Source organism: Fukomys damarensis, unplaced genomic scaffold (assembly GCF_012274545.1).
Source record: "Fukomys damarensis isolate Sample0158 unplaced genomic scaffold, DMR_v1.0_HiC HiC_scaffold_12, whole genome shotgun sequence".
NCBI classification, from domain to species: Eukaryota; Metazoa; Chordata; class Mammalia; order Rodentia; family Bathyergidae; genus Fukomys; species Fukomys damarensis.
In genome coordinates this window covers 41,951,075-41,959,990 of record NW_022900924.1, presented here as the reverse complement: position 1 = coordinate 41,959,990, position 8,916 = coordinate 41,951,075, and positions in this window count along the sequence as shown.

Genomic DNA, 8,916 nt, shown 5'->3' with positions numbered 1-8,916 from the left:
TTTTTTTTTTTTTTTTTTTTTGCTTAACTGGGAGGAAAACCAAACAGGTGGAGAAAGGTGGTTTTGGTGGTTAGATAATATTGCTTTGATCTGATCGCGTTCTTCTGGAGTTGTTATCTTACAAAGTGAACATGCCACACCAACCAGGAATGTTCTGAAAGAGCATGGTGGAGAAGGAGAAATTTGAGATCTGCCAGAAATTGCCCCGACACTTTACAGAAATTTTGGAAATAGAATAAAATATGTACGAGAATTTAGTATATCATAAAGGTAGTCTTTCAAGTCAGCAGGGTAAAGATGGGCTATTGAGTGAATGACGCTGAGACGTAGTTCTGGTTTTTTGGTGCCATGTGAAGCTTGATTTCTGCTGCACTCTTTAAAGCAGAACAAACTCTAGATGGGGTACAGATTTAAATTCAGGAAACGCCATTATATCATTTAACACGGAGAATACTAAAAAAATATAGTTTTGGCATGAGGAAAGCATGAGGTAGAACTCAGAATCACACAAAAAGACATGAATGAAGCCAGTTACATAATTTTAATTAAAATATGAAATAAAAGCAGAAATATAAGAAGTAAAGCTTAAGTTAAATTGATTCTGTGTCAGAATATTTAATAAGCAAAGTCAAAAGACAAACTATAAACTAAAAATAATCTTTGTAAAATCTGTTACAAAAAAGGGATAATTTTCTAACTGTGCAAAGGACCCTTAGAAATCAATAAGACAAAAATAAAAGATAATTATATAACTGAAAAAAATGGGTAAAATACCGACACAGAGAATTCATTGAAAAAGGAATGCCATTTGCCAATGAAAATGTGGAACAATAGTCAACATCATTCATCAACTAAGAAATAAAAATTATAATAATAAGACATCATTTTTTACACTATGCAATATTAAAAATTTTAAAAATATCTAGTTGGTGCAGGGGTAGAAAAAGACAATTAGAGAAGAGCAGTTTGGAAATATTTAATAAAAATAGCACACGTGATATTTCTGACCTTGTAATACCATGTGTAGAAACTTAATTGTACAGTGACTGATCAAAAATGTTTACTGTGGCATTATTTGTAATTAAAAAATTGGAAGAACTGAATAGCTTCTCTAGTGTGAGGAACTGAAAGTGTAAATAAAGACTGAAAGGTTTATTAGATAATGTGAAATAGGAAGAAAAGGGACAAAGAGGAAGGGGAAAAGGGAGGGTGGGGGAAAGGAAAGCAGCAAATGGAATTAATATGAGAAAATGAAAAATAATGGAAACAAAGTCTTTGTAGATTGGGAGGGAGGGAGGGGTTGAAGGGAGGGCAGGGGAAGGGAAAAAATTCTAGTGTGAGGAACTGAAAGTGTAAATAAAGACTGAAAGGTTTATTAGATAATGTGAAATAGGAAGAAAAGGGACAAAGAGGAAGGGGAAAAGGGAGGGTGGGGGAAAGGAAAGCAGCAAATGGAATTAATATGAGAAAATGAAAAATAATGGAAACAAAGTCTTTGTAGATTGGGAGGGAGGGAGGGGTTGAAGGGAGGGCAGGGGAATGGGGAAAAAATAAGAACCAAGATGGATTATGGAAAGGCACAAATTTCTAACAATCAGTGTCATTATATTGTACACATTAAATGTAACAATAAAACTAATTTTTTAAAATTTGAAGAAAATTTTATCAATAAGATATTATTAAATATAATATTAAAAAGAATTGAATGAAATTTAGTTGCAGCACATTATATTATGGAATAAATATTATGCAATGATTAATAAAGATGAGATGTAATATAGGTGAATAATCTGGAATGATAATCAAATATCCTAGTTGAAAAAGGCCAAGCTGTGAAGACTTGACCTCATGTGAGCTTAACAAATATTCCAATGTGTTATATTTATGTAGAAAATATGTGGCGTATATGTGTTGAATTTTTTTCTACTAGTTTTCACTGGGAATTAGATTAGACTTTCTCTAGATTAAATTTTCTTTAAGGAGGCATGAACAAATGACAGACCCTCAGAGAGGGGTCACATTTATCTTCTACCCTGTCTCCAAGTCATCCTTTCACCTTTTTCCTAATTCAAGTATCCTCGACTTTTCTGCCCTTCCTCCTGTACTGTACCTCCTCCTTTCCTACAATCTCATAATAAAAATTTACCCAGATAAGTTGCTATCAACCGCATTTTTGAGTGCAGTTTCACCATTTGTCTTCTCCAAGGTACTAGTACTTAAATTACAAATGGTTCTTGCAGAATTACCATTTATTGTTCCTACCAGTAGAATTGCAGGCAGAATCAGACTGGAGCTAGAATCCCCTCCAAAAGCTTGTACCTGCAGTCGGGCTAACAGCGCCTGGTGCATCAGTTGTAAAGGTTTCCCTTTCAGGTTTGTAGAGCCAAGGCAACTGTTGATATACATACGCTTTACAAACTGATTTTAGAAGAGAGAATCTGGGGAGAGAAGGTTGGATTTTAGAATCTTCTGGAGGAAATCTCACAGGGCCGGTGTGTGAGGTGGGGATGAAGACCCCCAGGGAGCACATCCTTTGAAGTGTGGGTTTAGAGAAAGAAGAGCAAGGAACTTAAGTGCTGAAAGGAGCATCAGGCCGGAAGTTCCTATGCTGCGAGTGACAAAACTAAAGCCAGACGGTGTGAGCACTTACTTGCCCACTGACACGTGACCATCCGTGGCAGGAGTGAGATACCGGTTTTGAATTTGCTCATGTATTCATCCATTCACTCATCCAATGCTTCTGGAGAGCCTCCTGGATCTCAGCTTCCTCTGCAGCTCCGGGCCGCTGAAGCCACGAAGCAAGCCGACCCAGCTCGCGTGTGAGTGCCACTGCGGGTCAAGAGCTGCTCCGCAGATCCGTGCTCGAGAACTTGGCCAACCTGCACAACACGTCAGGGAGCAAACTTCCCCGTTTCCTTGTGATCAGCAGAGTGCTTAGTGGGAGCTTAGCAGGAGCTGACAGAAGCGTTTTCCTCGCTGTAGATTTCGGGGGAATTTCAACTCACATCTTTCTGACTCACTGGAAATTTAATTATGTATTAGGCTGTTATGACAGGAAGACTAAATATCCAAGATTCTTCTGTCATAGCTGTGAGTTGAAAGGGTAAAGACCCTCACATTCTCCCAATCAATCAATAAATTAAAGCACAATAGTTTCCCTTAAAAACAACAAAAACAAGCATTTCACACCTTACTGCAATACCAAATTGAGCCCTCCAACTTTGTTAAGGTAGACTGGAGCACTGTGGTTTTAATACAGTATCATAGTTGATAGTTAAGTGTGAAGGAAAAACTTCTTTCCTGAAATGTGCATCTAATTTCAGATACATGAATGCTTCAAGACAGATGTATGTATTGGGAAGAGAGAGGAAATATTCCCTGAGCCATTCTTACTTGTTAGGTATCAAAAATAAGTGGTTTGTGTGTGTTGTGCATTTTAATCCCATCTGTTTCCACAGAAGGGTGCATATCCCAGCCAAGCCTTTTATTAGGTATCATATCTAATCCCAAAATTTACTTGCAAATTGCAGGTGCTAGTACCTGCCTCTTAGAATTGCAGCGAGAATTGCACTTGGACCCAGCCCTGCGGTTGGTCCAAGGTGTGATTAAATAATATGGTGGATGCTTAAATTTAAAAATTTACTATGAAGACACATTACCATTAATCCCTCCTCAAAATGCTTCACTTCCAACACACTTGTCCCATTATCCTTGCTACTTTCTGAAGTAGTTCTGAAAGTTCTCTCTGCGTCTTCAGTTGTGCCGCTGTGGTTGCCTTGCTGTCCTGAATGGATTAAAAAAGCTGAACTTTCACAGTCACCAGAAAACCCATGGTGTCCAGTCTGATGAATAAGTAGACAAGGATACACAAGAATGTTTTAATTTGACAGAAAGCTCTGTAAACATTTTAAATCAACTGAGGATATCAAGGCAGCCACGAAAAGACACGAAAGAGGACTTTTAGAACTACTTCACAAAGGGGCAGTACTGACGGGATAAGTATTTTCAAAGCAAGGGGGAACATTTTGAGGAGAATTAATGGCAATGCGTCTTTTAGTGTGATAATTTAAAAATGATTTATTTAAACATTCACCATACTGTGTAGTCAGAATTCATCTATGGCAGCTAGCTACGAAAAAAAATTAACCCTTTTCTTTCTGCTTCTTTTGTTTGCAAACACTGCTTATTTACACATGGGTGGAGAGGGCTGTCTTGCAATCTGGGCTTAGATTTCCTTTTTTTAGTTAGACCAAGCCCAGGAAGCCTAGCTGTCAGCCTAATCTATTTCCATCTGACTATTTGTGTTCTTTCCCCTACTGCCTTAGATGGGTGCCTCCATTTTTAAAATCCTTAAAAGCTTATTACATATATCAGAATAGAAGCTGGATACAAGTGGGCATCTCTTCTAGTCATTTCTAGTGACTTCACCATAGTCACTGTTAAAAGAGAAAAATGCCTACAAGTACCCTGTGCATATACAGAAAGTTGCAAGACAGTATCTCAATATAATTTCATTTGGTGCCATAGGGTATCTGTCTCATCTGTCTGTTTATATTTTGGAATGGTAAACATACTCAACCATGTTTAGTTTTAATGAATGGGATTGGGAGAAGGGAATAAACAGGAGCCTTTTATTTTCCTTAACTGATGCATTATTTTGCTTTTTTAAAAATTACTTATTCAACAAAATAACTCTCTAAAAATACAATGAAGAAAAAAATATGTATTCAGTTTTAAGGGTCCTGGGGTTAGATGTTTGAAATGTTTTCTATGCAGGTAGTGGAATGATTTAGTCTCTAACATTTTCTAACCATAAAATAATCTTAACCCTTTGGCTAATTGTTTGCAACAAAAACCTCTTTTATTTTATCTGATATCTGTATCAATATCTGAACTCATACAGCAGTTAAATATGGAGAGACCATTTAATGCTATAGATCTAAGACTTCTGCCAAGTAAGACTGATTTAAGAGTTAGATTGCAGATAACTTACAAACCAAAAGGCACACAAGGCTGGACAACTTAAGTACTTATTTGAACATACTAAGTTCAAAATAAAAATAAAACACCTTTAGATTCAGTAATTTTTACAAAACACATACCTTGTGCTTCTAATGGTGCTCTGCCTTTCTTTACCTATACAGCCTCATAGAATTCCAAAACCAAAGTCACTCAATTATTATGGATAGCCCGTTAAAAAGGAACAACAAAAAACTGGTTAATGATAACTTGGAGACAATACTATCTGTTGTGCCCTCTTCAACAAACTCTGACTTAGCTGAGGATGTCACTGGACTTCTTTGTAGCTAAACAAAGCCTGCATCTTATTGTGAGTAATAGAACTTATTTATACTTGATATCTTCTGAAAAGTGGTGGCACTTCAGGAACTGAAGCAGAAAGTCTTCTCTAATTCTTCCAGACAAAATGACACATAATTATCAGATAGTGGCACTGTTAATGTTTAAATACTGGCATAAATCTATGTGTTATTTTCTAACACTCGTTGAGATCCACTGGGGGAAATCAGCTTGTGCCAGTGTCTTGATCCAGCTTCTCAAAGCACGGAGGACCTTTGTAATACCTGAAGAGTCACCAGGTCCCAGGACCTGCAGGGCCAGGTTATTTTCTGATTCTGCATGACTAGTGTGCAGCTATGCACGGCTGTGCTCATAGCCAAGATTTGGGCCAGCATTGCTTGCTTGTCATTCTGCATATCTGCTTTGCATTTTGGGTGAGTCATTGCCATTCTTGTCACCAAAGCTTCCTGGGGTGAAACTCTGCATATATCTATCACCCCAGACAATCCTACTAGGTGAATTTACTTTTAATTATCTTGTTGGGTTTCTTTTTTAATTTGCAGATACCTAGATATGTTAGTCTTAAGTCAAAATGTAGACTATAGCTGTCCTTTCATGAAGCCTGACCTCTATGAATGTCTGGAAAATAGTTGACAAATTTACATGTGATCTCCAGTCAACTCCCATTCACTACCTAATACACACACACACTCACTCACACTCACACTGACCCTGGTTCACACCCTTGATGAATTCTGGTGTGTGATGTTGATCGAGGCACTGCATTTCTCTGAGCCTCTATCCTTCTCTACAGGAAGATGGTGCCAATCTGGGAGAGGCATGTTTCCTACCACCGCCCCTCTGGTGCCCTTGAAGACATCACTAGTGGAATGCCAAACTCGGACCCTTTCCTGGGAAGTCTGGAAGTGGCCACAGCATCCTCGATGCAACATCCTTGGGGCACATGTGTAGAAGACACAACATCAAAATTTCACATTTCTAGACAATAAAAGGACTTGTGCTCTTAGAAACTCTACCCAATGACCTAGATTTGTGCTGGTTGCCCTGGTGCAATCTACAGAGTGGCAGCACTTGGAGGATTTAAATGAGTCTGACCATATTTTGATAAGACTGACTTGGAAATCTTGGATTTTACATTGGTTGGACTGAAGGATAGGAATTGCCTTATTACTTTACTGCAGAGATGAGAGATGCTGTTTGGGAAATAGTTTATTTAGTTTGTTAGCAAATAGCATAACATTTGCCAAGTGCCATGGTCTCTTCTAAGCACATTTCAAATATCAAGTCAGCTAATCATCAGGAAGCCCTAACATGTGGGTACTATTAATGCCCTCATCTTACGGATGATGAGACTAAGAGGCAGAGTGCCTAAGCATCCTACCTACAGCCCACAGCTGGTTAAGGGTAGAGCTGGGCTAAGCCCATTAGTTCACTCTTGGGTGAAGTTCTTAACCACTGCCCACTTCTCCCTCTTCGTGTTGTGAAAACTCAGTAAGACCTGACCCACGTGCATCCATTCTGGATAAGACAACAAGTTAGCCTCTACCTAAACAACCCCTACCATAATAATAATATTGCTAGGATTAAATAAAGTAACACATGCAGAGAGTATAGTTCAGTGGTAAGTACTTGCCTAGCATGCACAAGGCCCTGAGTTCAATCCCCAGCACCACAAACAAACAAACAAAATCTACGTGACTAAATGGTGCTTGTCTTTTCCCTGAGGAGAAGCTTGCTGGGAGTTGATGTGTTTAGTTGGGTGCAGTGATATAAGAGGCTGAGGCAGGACGATTACTTGAGCCCAGGAATTCAAGGCCTACCTGGACAACATAGTAAGTCCACATCTCAAAAATAAATAAGTAGGTTAAAAAAAACCCACAAAAATCTACGCGAAGGATCTCGTTAACTTAGTGCTTAACCCAAGTGCCTGACTTCCCTTACATGGAAGATAGCAAACATGAAATCCAGGGGTAAAAACCACAGAATATGATTCTGGTATAGAAAAGATGTTTTTATGATGCATTCTGAAGTGAACCTTTATTAAAAGTACCAGTACATATCAAATATAAGAATACAGCTAATGACTTAGAGTAAGCAGGAAATGAAGAGAAATCGCTGATTGCTTAGGGAAATTTAGCGGTGAGTTTTGTGTATATATCGACTTTATGGTAATAATCTACGAAGCCACTGGTTTCCTGGACTTCATGAGACAGAACCTCTTCCCCCTACTCCCTCTCTCAGGGTTCCTCTGTCTTGGAGACACCCAGGTTTCTTTTTAATCTGACCTGAGGTTTACCAAGGGTCTTGTCACCTCAAACACTGTTTCCTTCTTCCATCTCTTGGAAGGTGGTGCCTAGGTCCTAAGAGCTCGATGGGTCTCCCAACAACAGGAGAGCTTCTCCTGATTTCATCTGGCCTCACCCTTCACTCCCATGTCTTTGAAGGTTCTTGGTCGTTCACTGTGTGGAGGGCACTGTCTATTGACTGGATCCCTTCGAAAGTGGTTTTTCTGAGCCCAGGACACCTTTATTTTATTTTATTTTGGTACCGGGGATCGAACTCGGAAACTTGCACTTGCAAGGCAGGCAGCGGAACCACTGAGTTAAATCCCCAGACTCCAGGACATCTTTAATAGTACCTGTTTCAGCCAGAGTCAAAGAAGGATTGGAGGAGAAAACTAGAAGAAAGAGTGGAATTGTGAATGAGGGGTGGGGGACCAAAAAATTCAAACTAGTTTGCACAGGGGCAAGAAGTGGGGACCACGCATGCGCTGGTCCACAGAACAAAAATTTCCACACAGCAACTTGATTTGAAACTCGCGCGGAGCCCTGTGATTTCCCTCTTAACAAAATGGTTGTTCCCTTTCTGTTGTTCAAACCTCTGATTTTGTTACAGAGAAATCACTGTGCAGGGAGAGTTGAGGCTGCAGTGGAGACAGAAAAAAATTCAAGGCTGAGGTAAACCAAAAGGCACCACTGCCGTAGTTCTGGGGAGCAGAGGTGGCTGTGTGAAGAGGACGTTAAGGAACACAGTGACTGGACATCAGGGTACAGGGAGGAGCAAGTCTAAGATGACTGCTAAGCTCCAGCCTTGGGAATCTGGGTAAAACTGGGGCCTTTCATCATGACAAGAATACACGAGGTTTGGGGGGAAGAGATGGGTATACTTGAATTAACTATCCTGGGTCACTCAGTCACAGAGTTCTAGTAGGCTGCTTGCTGGGTACAGGCAGTTTGAACACAGCAACAACAATACCCAAAAACTAACAAAAAACCCACTCTGTACTAAAGATACAGATTTGGAATTCATGAAAGCATATGGGCCACCAAAGAAAAGAAGCATTAGAAGGTTTTGAAAGAGAGAGAGAAGGACTCCAAAGGAAATGAGAAGGAAGGACTTCAGTGAAATACAAAGAGAGACAGTCTCCATGCAAAGAAGGGAAAAGAAGGGGAAAAGCACGAAGCTTGATGTGAAATTAATTAAATCAAGAGATGTACAATGCCCACAGGATGTGGCAAACAGAAAGGTCTCTACAGAACCAGGTTAACTGCAAATTTGTGGCTTCGACACTTGGATATTAAAAGGAAAATGGCCACT